This window comes from Globicephala melas, chromosome 1, assembly GCF_963455315.2.
Source record: "Globicephala melas chromosome 1, mGloMel1.2, whole genome shotgun sequence".
Lineage (NCBI taxonomy): Eukaryota > Metazoa > Chordata > Mammalia > Artiodactyla > Delphinidae > Globicephala > Globicephala melas.
Window position 1 is genome coordinate 120016984 of NC_083314.1, and position 16436 is coordinate 120033419.

Consider the following 16436-nt stretch of genomic DNA (forward strand, 5'->3'; position numbering starts at 1 on the left):
ACCACAATGAAAACACAGGCAAGACTATTTTGGAAAATTTGCTTTTTTAAATGAGGAAATTTTTATTTATTTTGCATTTTTGTGCTTAAGAAAGTAATTAGTGGGTTTCCCTGGTGGCACAGTGGTTGAGAGTCCTCCTGCCGATGCATGGGACACGGGTTCGTGCCCTGGTCCGGGAAGATCCCACATGCCGCGGAGCGGCTGGGCCTGTGAGCCATGGCCACTGAGCCTGCGCGTCCAGAGCCTGTGCTCCGCAACGGGAGAGGCCACAACAGTGAGAGGCCCGCGTACCGCAAAAAAAAAAAAAAAGAAAGAAAGTAATTAATGAATGAGGTAGTAAAACAAAAATGTCTAAAACGGACCTTGACTAGTCCAATCCCTTGGCTTTTTTTTTTTTTTAATAAATCTATTTATTCATTTTTGGCTGCATTGGATCTTCGCTGCTGCACATGGGCTTTCTCTAGTTGCAGCGAGTGGGGGCTACTCTTTGTTGTGGTGCGCGGGCTCCTCACTGCAGTGGCTTCTCGTTGCGGAGCATGGGCTCTAGGCACACATGCTTCAGTAGTTGTGGCACGTGGGCTCAGTAGCCATGGCTCACAGGCTCTAGAGCACAGGCTCAGTAGCTGGGGCGCACAGGCTTAGTTGCTCCCCAGCATGTGGGATCTTCCCGGATCAGGGCTTGAACCTATGTCCCCTGCGTTGGCAGGCAGATTCTTAACCACTGCGCCACCAGGGAAGTCCCAATCCCTTGGCTTTAAGAAAGGGGGAACTGAGGTCTGGAGAGGCTAATGCAACTTGATCAAATTCACTTAATGGTAGAAACAGAAAGACTGAAATGGCAAGAAGTTGTGTGGAGGTTTTAAAGGGACTTCTTACGTTTACCCAGTCTTTATTTGACCTCATTTTCCTTCAAAAATACAATTCATTTTACTAAAATCTGCAATGCTACTCTTAAGTTTGCCAACTGTAATTTGGGTAATTTGTGAGGCCCAGATAAAAAATGGAAGAGGAGAAGGAGGGTTAAGAACATGCCATTGGTTTCAAGATTAAGTTCGGGACTTCCTGGGTGGCACAGTGGATAGGAATCCGCCTGCCAATGCAGGGGACATGGGTCTAATTCCTGGTCCAGGAAGACCCCACATGCCAAGTGAAGCAACTAAGCCCATGTGCCACAACTACTGAACCCGAGTGCCACAACTACTGAAGCCCATGCACCTAGAGCCCACGCTCCTCAACAAGAGAAGCCACCGCAAGGAGAAGCCTGCTCACTGCAACGAAGAGTAGCCCCCGCTCACCGCAACTAGAGAAAGCCTGCATGCAGAAACGAAGACCCAATGCAGCCAAAGATAAATAAAATTAAATCTTAAAAAAAAAAAGACTAAGTTCAATAAATAAATATTTATTGAGTACCTTCTACATACCAAACAAAACTTTCTTTCTTTTGGCGGTAGGGGCCCTCGGCAGTGAAAGCACAGAGTCCTAACCACTGGACCGCCAGGTAAATCCCTAATACAGGTTTTTTATATCAAAATGGCTAAATGAAAATTTTTACCTTTTGTTATCAAGGAACATTTGCCAAAGATATAGTCAGCCTTTCCTCCATCCCTGAGACTTGCTTCAGCCCTCACTTCCAACCCTCTCCCAACCTCCCTGAGTTTCACACCATTCCTGATTCCCCTGGAACCTTGAGTTTTAATGCATCCATAAGCCTCTGGAAGCCCAGAAACTGTGCAATTACTATTTGTTAAATGGCTTTTTAAGCCCTATCAAAATATGTCTGGGGCTTCCCTGGTGGTGCAGTGGTTGAGAGTCCGCCTGCCGATGCAGGGGACACGGGTTCGTGCCCCGGTCCGGGAAGATCCCACATGCCGCGGAGCGCCTGGGCCCGTGAGCCATGGCCGCTGAGCCTGCGCGTCCAGAGCCTGTGCTCCGCAACGGGAGAGGCCACAACAGTGAGAGGCCCGCGTACCGCAAGGAAAAAAAAAAGTCTGAATTGGAACAGCTCTCCCTGCTCTACAGTTAGAGGTCCAGCATGGTTGGCAAATCCCTTATCAAATCCCAGAGGTATATAAAAGGTACTAGTGATAAAGACAAGGAAGAGGCCAAAGGGTACAGAAGAATTAACGCCTACAGGGAAGAACTACTGCCGCTGCCCTTTCCTCTTTACACCCAGGTCTGTAGTGAGCTGTTCTAACTGGTGGGCCTTTAACACAAAGGGTTGTTAACCTTTGTATCCCGGTGAAGACATAATATATTCGGCTTTATAGTTACTCTTTGCAAATACTCACTGGTGTTAAATTTTTATTATTCACGGGGGGCGGCGAGTCATTTAAGCCAATAATGGCTCCTATTTCTTATTCCAGTTGTGAAGTCAGTGGTATAATTAGTCCACTAACAAAAATCATTAATCATGGTTAGTCAGGGGGAGGTAGTATGCATAGAAAACAGCTTTTCTGGCTTCCTTTCTCAAAAAGATGGAAAGTGAGTAGAACAGTTTTCTCCTTGTCGTTTTTTTCCCGTGAAAATCTGTTAATGATGCTCATAGTGGATCCCAACCACCACTAATAAGCAACTTACCAAGTAGACCTATGATCTTATTTGCAAAGCAGAAATAGAGACACAGACGTAGAGATCAAACGTTTGGATACCAACGGGGAAGGCGGGGGGGATGAATTGGGAGACTGGGATTGACATATATACACTACTGCTACTATGTATAAAATAGATAACTAATGAGAACCTACTGTATAGCACAGGGAACTCTACTCAATGCTCTGCGGTGACCTAAATGGGAAGGAAATCCAAAAGAGAGGGGATATATATGTATACGTATAACCGATTCACTTTGCTGTACGGTAGAAACTAACACAACATTGTAAAGCAATTATACTCCAATAAAAATTAATTTATAAAAAAGCAACTTACCAAGTAGACAGGAAATAAAACATTAAAACATAATGATGATAAAACAGGGTAGGGGAAAAAGCCCCAAACAGGAAATCCCACACAAACTGAACTTCTAGCTACTAAGCTACTTCCTTTCTTTCAACCTTTTCACATGCTTCACTACAGAACAAATGTAAGATTTCCTGTAGATATAACCCTTTCCCACTGTGCTTCCTCCCCTGCAGAATAACGTTCCACTCCGGGCAGCCAGAAGTTGGCAGCCCAGACATCAGGGTTTCTTTCCTGGAAGGAGTAGAGCCATGGAATAGAGCTCCACAGAAAGTTGTGTTGAAAACCGGCAGAAATGTAATGGTCCCTGGGAGGTGGAGTAAGAGCCCTCTGTAGCAGCAGGTAACTAAAGCTCCGAGACTTCAGATCAGTTCCTCAAGGGAGGATAAAAACCTATCACTCACACGATCTCAATGCCCAGACATCAGCAAATACATCTGTATGTCATAAAGTCTAGAGATTCAAATACTCCTCGTAGATACTGCATTTTGAACTGAAAAATAAGAAATGCTTTCTAAATGTTGCAAAGTTCGTGCTCATTCATCTACTCACAATCATCTATTGAACACGTGCTTTTTGTCAGGTTCTGTGCTGCACGCTGGATGTACAAAGATGACTAGGACCAGTCCTCATACACAAGGAACTCCCAGGCTGGTAGATGCTCCACTGAGGTACAGTAGGGCAACACAACCCAATTGTAAAATAACAGTCCTGGATATTTAAACCAAAAAGGAACCGCAGATACATATCATGAAGCTTCCGACCTCCATTCATACATTTTCTTCAATCCAAAATCTAAAAGGCCTGCCCGCCCACCCCCAACTCTACCCCCATGCTCTTGTCTGTTGAGACTCTGCAGGAATGTGACTGCCCGGCGGAATCACTCTTTCCACTTCACTCACAACGTTTAAATCTAGCACCTCATTCGAGTGTCTGAGTCACCTTGCCTTCAACTCCAACTGGTGTAACACGTATTTGTCATCCTCACTCAGAGAGGCGAGATCTGTCATCTTTCTCCTACGATGTCTAACACAGTGCACTGCTCAGTTTTTATCCGAATGTCACTGCACATTCACTTACCTCGTGTAATAAAACCCACCTGTGTACTAGGTTTTACTAACCTCATTTTGTGGATGAGAAAATTATGACTTCATCCAATTATCACAGCTAATAAATGTTTAGTGTTAAAAGAAAGAAAAAACAATACAAGAAAAGAAACACTGAAGTGGCTATATAATCAATGTTCCTCTAACAGATACCTGGCTACAGAGATATACTAGAGAAAAGATATACTAGAGAAAAGTAGTACGACATAGTACTTAACGTCATTTTTTAATACTCTGGTGCACAAACTAAATCAAAAGAAAGTAAACTCAGGGTAAGGTAGCATATAAGGAAAATTATCTATCCATTAGGTATACCTTTCTGATGTTTTTTCATTGTAAAATGAAATACTTAACATCTTCTGGGGTATCTATATTTGATGCTTTACCACCATCATTGTTAATTTTCATAAGATTGATGGAGTTCTCATGACTATTCCACTTTCTAGAGCAGTACTACTCAATATAAATGTAACACAAGCTACATAATTTTAAATTTTCTAAAAATCACATTAACAAAAGATATAGGTGAATCTAATTTCCTCATATAATCCCATATATCCAAAATATCATTTCAACATATAATCATTTTTAAAATGAAATTGAGAGTTTACATTTTTATTAAGTCTTTTTTTCCCCAATCGCCCAATTCAGCACACCACCACCACCACCACCACCACCACCACCCCCGCCACTTTCCCCCCTTGGTGTCCATACATTTGTTCTCTACATCTGTGTCTCAATTTCTGTCCTGCAAACTGGTTCATCTGTACCGTTTTTCTAGGTTCCACATATATGCGTTAATATACGATATTTGTTTTTCTTTTTCTGACTTACTTCACTCTGTATGGCAGTCTCTAGATCCATCCATGTCTCTACAAATGACCCAATTTCATGCCTTTTTATGGCTGAGTAATATTCCATTATATATATGTACCACAACTTCTTTATCCATTCATCTGTCGATGGGCATTTAGGTTGCTTCCATGACCGGGCTATTGTAAACAGTGCTGCAGTGAACATTGGGGTGCATGTGTCTTTTTGAATTATGGTTTTCTCTGGGTATATGCCCAGTAGTGGGATTGCTGGGTCATATGGTAATTCTATTTTTAGTTTTTTAAGGAACCTCCATACTGTTCTCCATAGTGGCTGTATCAGTTTATATTCTCACCAACAGTGCAAGAGGGTTCCCTTTTCTCCACACCCCCTCCAGCATTTGTTGTTGTTTTTAAGATCTGGTGTATATTTACCCTTGCATTTTATCTCAGTTTGGACTAGCGACACTTAAAGTGCTCAATATCTATATCTGGCTAGCAGCTACCATATTAGGCAGCTCTGTTCTAGAATCCCATGTCTTTAACAATTTTATACTTTGTATTTTTCCCATCTCCATAAGACTATACATGTCATTCCCTCGACCAAAAATGCCATAGCTTAAACTCAACTTCTAAACCCAGTCATATCTGTCAAAATCTTCCGCATCCAATAAAGTCTAGCTAAACTACATTTTCTAGTAACACCCTAAGCTAATGTTATTCCTTCACCTTCTATATACCTATTAAATTTCATACGTTTGTTGTGGAACTTACCATGTGCTGCTTTGTAAACTTTTAGCAGGTGAGGATTCATCTTATTGTCATATTTGTCTTATTGCGTGCCTGTCACCATGATTTATAGGAGATGTGGTTTAATGAAAGGAGAAAGCTATTGCCCTTTGAGGCCAGATTTGTTATTGTGCTGGACATAAATATCTACAGTACCCATTCCCCTTCCCCCTCAAGTTTCATTCCTCATTTTAAGCCATATGGTAGCTTGGGTAGGAGTGACCCATCCTCAGTTCCATCAGAAATGAATCATAGTTAGGTTTAAATCAGTTAATGACTAATTCATAATCCAACTTAGGCCAATAACATACAAGAAAGAATTTGTTGCGGTTTCTGGGGAAGGAATCTTCTTTTCCACAGAAGCTCCTAGAGAGGTGTCTCTGTTCCTCTGATGTGAAGTCTAACTACTGCAGCTGTCACTTCAACATTAGAAGACTGACCCTGGGGACAAAGCTGGCACATGGAGAAGGGCAGCACCTCTAGATCCAGCCTCACCTAAAGACAGTCAGTAATGGACACTGGAAGTTGTCCACCCCTTTCACCTCCTAAGGTAATCTTCCGATATCAGGTAGCTATACTTCGTGTGTGCTTTGGAGGAAAAATGATTCACCTCCTGTGTTACAGGCATAAGGCTTAGACTGGTAGAAGTGGTGATTTTAGGAGTAAGCATGTGGCCCGGTCCTGGCCAACAAGACATGGGAGGAAGATGTCCAGGAAGCCTCAGGGAAGTACTTTTCCATTCCTAAGAAACAAACACAGTAAAAGACAATCCCCTCTTCCCCGGATGTTCCCTTACCTGTATGTGATCTAGAAACTTCCATCACCACCTTACTACCAACGCAGGAAGAGATCAATGCTAAGAATGCAAAGATTTCAAATGAACCTAGGTCCTTGACGTTGGTGAGTTGCTCTGTTAGCCAGCTCTGGAACCCACTATGCCTCTTTTATGTAAAATAGAAAGTTATTTGTCTTAGGCAGTTGAACTAGCTCTGTGCTACTTGCAGCTGAAAACATCCTATCTGATACACAGCCTTATCCCAGAATGTTTAGTTACACAAGACAATAATTTCACCAACCCATTGTGGGTTGGATTTTCTGTTGCTTTCAACTAACAGATTTCTAACTGATAGAATCATTATCCTTTGTATCTTCATAATTCACAGGGGGGGGGGTTGTTTTGGTTTTGGCCACACTCCACAGCTTGTGGGACCTCAGTTCCTGGACCAGGGACTAAACCCAGGCCACGGCAGTGAAAGCACCAAATCCTAACCACCAGACCACCAGGGAACTCCCCATAATTCACAGTTTAAAAGTTCTTTCTACCTACTGTCTCATTTTATCCTTAAAAAAAAAAAAAAAGACAACTCTGAGGTCTATGGTGAATCATGTTTCTTTTAATGCACTGAAGTGATATGCATTCTTATCCTAATTTCATATCCTATCAAAAATTTCAAGCATTGGGCTTCCCTGGTGGCGCAGTGGTTGAGAGTCCGCCTGCCAATGCAGGGGACACGGGTTCGTGCCCCAGTCCGGGAAGATCCCACATGCCGCGGAGCGGCTGGGCCGGTGAGCCGTGGCCGCTGGGCCTGTGCGTCCAGAGCCTGTGCTCCGCAGCGGGAGAGGCCACAACAGTGAGAGGCCCGCATACCGCAAAAAAAAAAAAAAAATTTCAAGCATAAACTAAAGCTCCCCTGACTTCCAGTATCAGCAAAATGGATATCTAGAGAGGAGCTATGTTATACTTGTAATGGTTGTGAAAAAGAAAGAAAAATAGAAGTAAAGGAAAGAAGGAAACAATGGGTTAAGAGGTAAGAGACCTGGATCTAGTCCCCACTTTGTGCTCTCAGTAAGCTCAGTCATTTGACCTCCTTGGTCTTCATGTACATCCTGGCATTAGTAAAGCTTGGCCTACATCACACAGCTGTTACTAAAACTCAATAAGAGACTATACATAAAAGTGCTTTTTAAACTAAAAAGCTCTAAAGGTTATTATTAGTATTATTCCTGGAATACAGGTGCTTCTTGAATAATATTTACACCTATGCTTGACAGCTTAAATTGCATTACTTTTCCTGAAAATTAGATTTTGCTCCTTTTTAATGTCATAACCAGGATGGATTTCACGTTCCCCCATAAATTACATTATCCTTCAACTTTTTTTGTTGAGTGTAACTCATGACAGTATTCTTACCCTGCACTTATATTTCAATAGCTATTTTTCAGTTCTCATCACACGGTTACGATTATTCACCCCAGAAACTCAATACGGCCAGGATGATAAGAGTCTGAACTACTGTATAGAGCCCTTAATATAAATTAATATTGCTTTTTCTCTGATGGCAGCATTATACATGCCACGAGTGTGCTAGGTGAATACGGTTAAATAAATCATTTGTCATTAGTGCTTCAAAAGATATTCTAGCCCACAGACAGGTTGCAAATCTCTCCAAAAACACATCTAATTCATTTTTAAAACTCCAGGAAGTCCACTTCCAACCTTTTGTTTAATGCTTTCCTTAAACAGGAACTGAGTTGGCCCAAGATTCCACATGTTCCAAAGATCTCTGGAAGAAATTATGGGCTTGTGTGGCTTGCATTACAGTATTTGGAATGTGATTTTAAATATAAGCAACTAAGGACTTCCCTGGTGGCGCAGTGGTTAAGAATCCACCTACCAATGCAGGTGACACGGGTTCGAGCCCTGGTCCAGGAAGATCCCACATGCCTCGGAGCAACTAAGCCCATGCGCCACAGCTACTAAGCCTGCACTCTAGAGCCCTCAAGCCACAACCACTGAGCTCGCGTGCCACAACTACTGAAGCCCACGTGCCTCGAGCCCATGCTCCACAACAAGAGAAGCCAGCACAATGAGAAGCCCACGCACCACATCAAAGAGTAGCCCCAGCTCGCCGCAACTACAGAAAGCCCACGTGCAGCAACAAAGACCCAATGCAGCCAAACATTAATTAATTAATTAATTAATTTTTAAAAATAAATATAAGCAACTAGAATAGTTATCTCCTGTGGTTATCTAAAATAACAGTGTTACTAAATATTTTAATACAACTACTTTCCTACATCTCAGTCTACCAAGAACCTTGCTAACTCTTTATATTTTTCTAAAATAAGCATTATAGAAATATCAATGTCATTATAGAAAATAAAGAGAAAGTGGATAATAATAAACATAGTAATTAACTAAACCATACTTTCATCAGGAGTTAATACCACCATCTTTATACACAAGAATACCACTTGGATTATGTTTTCTTCGTTAATGACCAAGGCCCTATCTGGGTTATTCTTATTATCTAAGCCTCACAGACTGTTTCTCAAAAAGAGAAAAAAGATTTTACTTCCGTTTAGTTAATTGCCCTTAAAATAGCAGGAATTAAGAACAACCTGAAACTAAGAATAATTACTGAGGAGAAAAGATCACCCACTTACCCTGTGTGCTTGAACAGAAGGAAGTAACTCTAGGCAAGCCAGAGTGACAGAATTATATGACTCAAAACTCTTCCCAAAAGCTGAGAGTCTCATCCTACATGATTCCCCCAAATATATGGTAGATGTGTTGTATAAAGGAAATTCTAGAACTCAAACAATTCTTCAATGACATTCATGGAATGAGACACCTGTTCAGCCCTCTCAGCTCTACACAGTTTGGAGACTGGGTCCCACTTCTATCAGAGCAGTAAGTGAAGGAACTGGGGAGATAAAGGTCTGGAAAAACAAAAATAAAATAAAAATTAAGGTCTCATAAACATTAATTGATCACTTATGTGTACCAGGTATTTTCACATACTACCTCATTTAATCCTACAACAATTCTATGTGATGTTTATTACTATACCCATATACTATACAGATTAGAACATAAAGATTTAAAGAGATAAAATAGTTTGTGATTAAGTAGTATTTGGTGCTAATATAACTCCAATCCTGCTTGTCCAGTTCCAAGCTCTTTCCCCTACAACGTTGCCTCTCTGACACCTAATATCTACATAGAGACATCCAAGTTACTGATCACTTCCTAAAGCATTAGCTCAGCTAATCCATGTGCATCAGGTCATAAGGACAAGCATCACTACATGCTGTGTAGAAGAGAAAACCAGCTCAAACCCCCTTACATGATTTGTCTAAGGTCACATAGCTAGTGAATGACAGAGACAAAACTGGAATTCAGACTTTTGTGCTTTCTCTAACCCCATGATACCATAGCTGTGATGTAAATATAAATTTGGCTTTAAACTTAAAACTCCTAGAAGGCAGAGACTACAAAGTTTTTGCTCTATATGGAGCCAAATACACTGTTTATTTATTAAACCACCCACTTCTTAAAAGGAGTGAAGACAGCTTACAAAAAGGAGCTATTTGTAATTGGACTTGAAAAGTCAGATGTAAGACTTCTCTGGTGGTGCAATGGTTGCAGTGGTTAAGAATTCGCCTGCCAACGCAGGGGACACAGGTTTGATCCCAGGTCCGGGAAGATCCCACATGCCGCAGAGCAACTAAGCCCGTGCACCACAACTACTGAGCCTGAGCTCTAGAGCCCGCGAGCCACAACTACTGAGCCCGTGCACCACAACTGCTGAAGCCCACACGCCTAGAGAAGCCACTGCAATGAGAAGCCTGCACAACAAAGAGTAGCTCCCGCTCGCTGCAACTAGAGAAAGCCCGCGCACAGCAACAAAGACCCAACGCAGCCACAAATTAAATAAATAAATAAATTTAAAATAAAAAATTTTTTAAAGTCAAATGTATTAGGTGATTAGTAAATATCAAAATATTAATACATTGTTTAATTTGATTTACTGTAAAATAAGTATTTTTAAATGATTTCTTCCAGTTAATTTTAAAACTGACCATAACGCAAAGAAATGAATGTAACAAAACACAGACATTTAAGATCCATGCCTATTATCTTCCCAGTATAACACATGTAACAAATTTCTAAGATTTGTTTTTTTAAATATACATTATTTTATAAATCCAGTGCCTTTGCCTTCACCTTGTCAATGGCTACAGTCATCTAGAAAAAAAGTTTCAGTTTGGAAAAGATATAAAATTGGCAACAAGACAGATATTTAGAAACCTGATACTGTATGCTCTATTTAGACCTTCATGAGGATATCGTACAAAGCCCTGCCTCGGAACTATGTAGAACTTTCTATAAATGATTCACTTCTAAATTAGCTGTCCTGGGTCAGCAGTGGCAAGTCTTAAATAAAAGGTGAATCATCCTTTGTACTGTTCCTTCTCTGGTACAACCACATTTTTTCCCAGTGTTTTCAATGGGCAAAATAATGTGACAAAAATAATTTTATCCCCTCCTCCAAAATCAAATCACATTTTTTAATCTACCAAATGACTTCCCAGAGTAACAGAAAGAACGTTTTCCTTTGTTAATGAAATCTAATCAAAGCAACCACATAACAAAGAAAGGCAATCTCAAAGCAATTCTTGAAACAGTAAAAGGTTAAAAGAATAGAGATAGGTTTTAGTCTTGCTTTTGTGGACATTACACCGACACTAACCCGAGGAGTAAGATAAATCAAATGTGTGTAGCTATATATATCCATCCTCTTCCAAACTATAATTCAGGTCAGAGGAGATATCTGAGCTTTAGCCTGGTCTAATAATGCTGCAAGGTTACATGCCAATTTGAAAGACATCATAAATCACTGCTGTTCCCCTTGTCAGGTGCTGTCCCAAATTTTCCAGGTTTCTAAACCACGTATCTTCTTTTTTTTTTTTTTAAACCACTTATCTTCTTAAAAGCGTCCTCTTGTTTGACACTTAAGATGGAAGAGAACCTCAAAAGGGAAGGAGAAACTCGATATAACAGGAGACATTTTACATCCGAGAATGCAGTAGAATGGTTTGTGAGACATAACGTTATAAATTATTATTAGTAAAGAGACCTGTGATTAAACTTTCCAGTTTACCAAATATACAAATATAAATTATATTATTTTTTAAAAAGCCATTAGATCCCCAAAGGGTCCTTAAACAAAATTCTAAAATTTGTTTGGCAGAGTGCTCATGTAGCAAGCACCCTCTTCATATTAACCAGGAAGCAGACTTATTATAACTCTTACAATGAAATGTCTACAAGGTATGTGATATTTAAAATCCACCCAAATGGCACAACATTGTAAATGAATTATATTTCAATAACTAACTAAATAAAAGCTACCCAAATAAATCATGAAAAATTGGAAAGCAAGCATGGGGAGCCACTCAGGGGTCAAGACGGGAGTGATGCAGGAGGGTGGTCTATTCCTTCCTACTCCCCAGAACAGAAATTCTGACAGAAAGAGATGAGCACTTTATGAAGAAAATGGGTCATGCAAGAAACTATCAACAACTTGAGGGAGTGAAAGATTGCAATTGATTTTTATTCTAAACTAGGACACCTGAAAGATGTTAGAAAAACATAGTGCAGAGTGACAGGGCAAGAGGGGACAAAGGAAAATGTACTATAGGGTTCCCTAGATGAGAGGTGACGAAGGGTTGGGGTGAGGGAGTGGAGGCAAACTCAGTGACCGCCTTAGACCCTTATTGATTAGAAAGCCTGAGAAGCATAGAAAAGTTCACCCATGGGTGGGGCTGGTGTGACGCAAGGGAGGTTAGCCGAGAGTCTGGAGACGGTGAAGATTCATCTAGGTTCAGGTTGTTCAATTTCAAGCCACCTCCCACCCCAGGGGTAGACAGCTCCAAGAACAGAGACCAGGAAGACACGGAGAGGAGTTGCCAGGAATAGAATCCTGTCACAGAATCGGAGACCCTTAGTCACAGCCCTGGCTGAGAGCCTCTCACCTTTGCTCCCAGGGGTTTATGACCAGCTCGGGCTCCCCACTCTCCCGAGCAGCTTCTTCCCACCCTCTGCTTGCCAACATTCCTGCCCTTCCTGCCTGTAGGACTCCTGCGACTGGAGCAGACAGAGCAGTTAGAGAAGAGGGGAGGAGGACCCAGCAGTGTCAGGAAGCTTCCCGAAGAAGCTGGCAGGGCTCCATCCTCACTCCCAAGAATGTGTCACCAAGCCAGAGCCAGGACGAGGAGTACCAGCATCTCCTGGCTCCAAGCTTAGAGCTGACGCTGTGCCTTCACTACCTGCTTCTATTTTTATGCCCACACCCTCCTCTCCCCACCCCCTCCCTAAATGCCTACCATTCAAAACTTTCCTTACTGCCTAGGAAACTGGCTTGTGTGTGGTGCGTGCTTAATTAGCAAATGTATGATAAACTTTCTCACATCGCATTTTTTTTTCTCCTTTTCTATAATTAGAGGGACTCTGGATCCTAGTTCACTGCTGCTGTCCCAGAGTAATTATTACAACCTTCCTTCTCACTCTGTGAAGTGTCTGGGCAGGAAATATAAGTTACATGGCCATCTATTTATAATGCTTCTTCTACTAAGCAGATCAAATAAGCACGTTCCCTTTTCAGGATGATAAGACTAGACAACATGGGATAAAAGGAAAAACATGATTTGCATGTTGAGGAAAGGCAGTGGTAGAGTTCTTCCTCTATCCCTTAGCATGTAAGTAATCTTCCCCAGAAGCTTCTTGGAAGTCAGTGTCCGTGACTTGAGCACAATTAAGAATCTAGGAGGGACTTCCCTTGTGGCGCAGTGGTTGGGAATCTGCCTGCCAGTGCAGGAGACACGGGTTCGAGCCCTGGTCCGGGAGGATTCCACATGCTGCGGAGCAACTAAGTCTGTGCGCCACAACTACTGAGCCTGTGCTCTGGAGCCCGTAAGCCACAACTACTGAAGCCCGTGTGCCTGGAGCCTGTGCTCCACCATGAGACAGGCTACCACAATGAGAAACCTGTGCACCGCAATGAGGAGTAGCCCCCGCTCACTGCAACTAGAGAAAGCCAGGGCGCAGCAATGAAGACACAACGCAGCCATAAATAAATAAATAAATAAATTTAAATTAAAAAAAAAAAACAAACTTCATTATAAAAAAAAAGAATCTAGGAGACTCATGTACACAGTATTATATTTAAAATAAATAACCAACAAGGACTTAATGTAAAAATAATAATAATAATAAAGACATTTAAAAAATAAAAAATTTTAAAATAAAATTTGTTTTTAAATCTCCAACTAACTTTAAAAAAAAGATTCTAGGAGATTTAACAAGTGTGGGGAGAGTTGAAAATGAGCTCTAAATGTTCAGTGGGAGAATGGAGTAGAATAATAGAATTCCATGCTGAGAAAAATTCTGTCACAGATACGTCTAGAGATATGACACAAAGAAACATGGGTATTCCTAAAGAGTTATTTTTGAAATAACTCTTTTGAATAAGAGTTCAAGAGAAATAAGCATTGACAAATGCAATGCAAAATAATTCTGAATAAATTTGTATATTTAATATTTCAAGTTTGAGATCTTTGACTGTGTTGACTGAAATAGTTTATTAGGTTTATACTAAACTTTATTGAAGAAGCCCTTGTCAGAAGAGTCCACGTTAGTCACTGTAACACAGAATTCCACACTGAGATAGCTTAGTTTGAGGATCATGTATAGAGATAATCTTTTAAATTTGCTTTCCTTATTTTCTGGGATTAGGCAAAAAGTAGGAGACTGAAATTGTACAGGTCTAGAATAGAAAAACTAAAAAGACAAAATTACCAAAAAAGTACTCAAAAATTGCCTAAAAAGCATCTTTTTTGAGGAAAAGAGGGAACGAGAACTAACATTTATTGAACCGTTGTTCTAGATACCTAATATGCTATTTCATTCAGTTCTCGCGACACTCCTATAAGCCAGGTATTATTTGTACATTTTCCAGGTTCAATTCCATTGTTCAATTTTCCAGGTGAGAAAATTGAAGCCACTCGGTGGCACCTCCAAGCATCAAACTCGGGGCACACCACGCTACTCTGAAACCCATCTCCCCATCAGATTGACGTAAAGCATTGCTGTCATGCCACCCTGACTCTCCATCTATCATAGGACCCTATAAGCCTGTGAAATAGCCACAGCAACATGTGTGGCTTTGAGATACTGCAAAAGCTTGGAATCTCACTAAATTAACCAGCCATGTTTCACTTTGTATAATTACAATCCTATAATACTGATCCTAAAACTGTAAGTATAAAACAAGAGGTCTTTCTACTGCTTTTCCCTTCTTGTTGCTTTCCCATTTTGCCCCCCTTTACATCCTTAATTCACAGCTTAGAGCAAGTGATTAACCTCAAGCAAACTGGCATAAAGCAATGTTGCCAGCAGGTAGGGTGATACCGGAAAACTTTGAAATCTTGTGGGAGCTTTTTTGGTTGTTACAATGATTATGTACACCACTGGCGCTGGCAGAGATAGGGGATGAGGCAGGGATACGGTATGAACTCTAGTGCTCAGAGAGGCTCAGCCTGGTGAGCCTAATTCTGATGATTTTCAAATGTCCTACTAGAGATTCATGTTGGGAAGAGAATATATATATTCTCTTGTTTGTGTAGAACCTTATCAAGAGTTGTTCATCATTTCAGAAAATCAAGTCACTGACAGCACTGTTGTCCATGTTATTTGAATTTAACATGAAATATTTATACCATTTGCTCCTATTATTGTTACATTCATTATATAGTTCTATGAATACCTACAAATATTTAGACAACAAAAGGTAACAGAAAGGAGTCAACAACAATCAAGTGACTATTGTCTTATTTTTTTTCTTCGTTTCCTTATTCTTTTTAAATCCAAACTTATTCACTGTAAGTAGGTAAATACAAGCAACTGACTGCTTCATTATGTCTTCTGAGATAGTTTTCCCAAGTATTTGCATTGAAATCCATGTTTGTTCCTAATAGTTTTAAAAATTACGTGTATAGGTAGGTATTATTGTTTAAATTTTTATTTCAGGATAAGTAAAAGTGGTGCCACAAAATATTTGTTATTACAGGGGAACTTTGGGTCCAATAAGGTTAAGAACCACTTGTGTAAAGGAAAGAACATGGGCTTTGGAGTCAGACAAACCTAAGACAGAAGACTTCTCTTTGGACTGCATGATTTGCATACTTTACTTTTTTTTTTAAGTCTTTATGGAACTTGTTACAATATTGTTTCTATTTTATGTTTTGTTTTTTTGTCCCCAAGGCACGTGGGGTCTTAGTTCCCCGAGCAGGGATCAAACCCACACCCCCTGCGCATTGGAAGGTGAAGCCTTAACCACTGGACCGCTAGGGAAGTCCCTTGACTAGTTTACTTTTTCTTTTTTTAATTAATTTATTTTATTTTATTTACTTTTGGCTGCATTGGGTCTTCATTGCTACGCATGGGCTTTCTCTAGTTGTGGCGAGCGGGAGCTACTCTTCATTGCGGTGCGCAGGCTTCTCATTGCGGTGGCTTCTCTTTTTGCAGAGCACGGGCTCTAAGCATGTGGGCTTCAGTAGTTGTGGTGCCCGGGCTCAGCAGTTGTAGCTCGCAGGCTCAGTAGTTGTGGCACACTGGCTTAGTTGCTCCACAGCATGTGGGATCTTCCCGGGCCAGGTCTCGAACCCATGCCCCCTTCATTGGCAGGCGGATTCTTAACCACTGCACCACCAGGAAAGCCAGAGTAGTTTATTTTTGTTCTGAGCTCCAATTGCCTCATCTATCGATCACAGCCATTTCTGGGGGCTCTGTTAAGAATTGCTATTTAGGTTAAGTGGTAATGATAGGTATTCAACAATAATTCCCTTCTCAATGCTCAAGCTATGCTTCCCTCCCCCACTTACCTTTACAGAAGGCAGGAAAATTAAGATAGGAAGGGGGAAGTATAAA

At 40.8% G+C, this 16436-nt stretch overlaps 1 protein-coding gene across 1 annotated transcript in view; it reads right to left on the reverse strand.

The window, feature by feature from the left end:
- Positions 1 to 16436, reverse strand: part of GIPC2 (GIPC PDZ domain containing family member 2) — an 88531-nt gene that overhangs the window by 59749 nt on the left and 12346 nt on the right. The window lies entirely within an intron of this gene.